Below are 1,907 nucleotides of genomic sequence, written 5' to 3'. Positions count from 1 at the left end.
TACTTTGGCCATGTTGTCAGAATGGATCAGTCCCTGGAGAAGGATAAGCTGGATAAAATGGAGGGTCAGGGAAGAAGGGGAAGATCATCAGTGAGGTGGATTAACATAGTGACTATGACAGTGGGCTCAAGCATGGCAGCAATTGTGAGGATGGTGCAAGACTGAGCAGTGTCATTCTGTCGTACATAGGGTTCTGACCTAAAAACAGCAGTAACAACTTTATACCTGCCTGAACTCTGCTTGCGCCGTGCCTTCTCCCTTTAGCAAACTCTGCTGCTTCATCCTGGGAAGCTGAACTGGAAAAGCTGTGGACCAAGAATGATGGAAGTCAGGTGAGGACACAAGGGCTGAAGCCATATGACCAATTAAAATTCACCCATACGGTGTGGACCTTTGCCCCTGTCTCCCTCCTCCCAAAACACCAGCTATCACCTTTCTGTTCCATCCTAGACTAGGAGTGGAGCATCTGTTCTTAGGAGCTGGCTGCGGAGCTAAGACCTACAGAGGTGCCCAACTGAAACGTTAGGGGGTGCGCAGTTGAAATCACTGTCACCTTGTATATGCACATGCACACACATGGAAAAACCACCAGTGTGCACATACGTGCATACATTGTATATACATGTGCACATACATTCGCATATGCATATACATGCAGATGTGCATGCACAGACACATTCACATACACAAGCATTCATACATGCACACACAAGGCACGTGTACCCACAGGCACATACACATGTATACACACATGCATATAGCACCTACACTCCTACAGCTTCTCTTCAGTGTTTTAATGTCTCTCACGTAACAGAATAGATGGGGCAGCCCACACCACAGAATATGATTTGGCCTCAAATCTCCATTGTGCTGAGGTGGAGAAACCTGATTGAATGTATTTCCAAGCAAGTAAAGCTTTGTTTTCAGGCCTGCTAAGTGACACACAGTCCCTGGGTGGTGCAAATGGTTAAACCCTCAGCTACTAACTGAAAGATGGGTGGTTCAAACTGACTCAGAGTCACCTTAGGTAGGCCTGGCCTGGTGTGGAGAACTGTTTATGAAAAGTCTATGGAGCAGTTATACTCTGCACATGAGGGGAAGGCATGAGGCAGAACGGACTCAATAGCAACTGACTAGTTTTTTTTCCCACCCTACCTTGCCCAAAGAGCTCTACTGCTGCAGTGTCTAAGGCATTTGACTGCTAACCAGAAGGTTGGAGATTCAAACCTACCAGCCGCTCCACAGAAGGAAGACTGGTCAATCTACTTCTGTAAGGATTTGCTGCCTCTGAAACCCAGTGGGGATTGTTAGGAGTCAAAATCGACTTGATGGCAGTGAGTTTGTTTTTTTGGATTGATAACTATATATGAACACACATGTACTCCACATGCGCTCCCTCACCTATAGAGCATACATACCTACCTATGGTTATTGTTGTCATTGCAGAATTGTGTATACTATTTACCATACCAAATGACTGGAAGAGATCCATATGTGTATCTATTCCAAAGAGAGGTGATCCAAAAGAATGTGGAAATTATAAAACAATATCATTAATATCACACACAAGTAAGATCTTGCTGAATTTAATTCAAAGATGGTTGCAGCAGTGTATTGACAGAACTTCCAGAAATCCAAGCTGGATTCAGAAGAGGACGTGGCACAAGAAATATCATTGCTGATGTCAGATGGAACTTGGCTGAAAGCAGAGAATGCCAGAAAGTTGTTTATTTGTGTTTTATTGACTATGCAAAAGCATTCGACTGTGTGGATAACACTGAGAAGAATGGGAATTCCTGAACACTTAATTGTGCTCACAAGGAAACTGTACATAGACCAGGAGGCTGTCATTCAAACAGAGAAGGGGGAAACTGCATGGTTTAAAATCAGGAAGGATATGTGTCAGG

Source organism: Orycteropus afer, unplaced genomic scaffold (genome assembly GCF_000298275.1).
Source record: "Orycteropus afer afer isolate SDZICR_OR568_19922 unplaced genomic scaffold, OryAfe1.0 scaffold00136, whole genome shotgun sequence".
NCBI lineage: Eukaryota > Metazoa > Chordata > Mammalia > Tubulidentata > Orycteropodidae > Orycteropus > Orycteropus afer.
Note: the sequence above shows the minus strand (reverse complement) of the source record.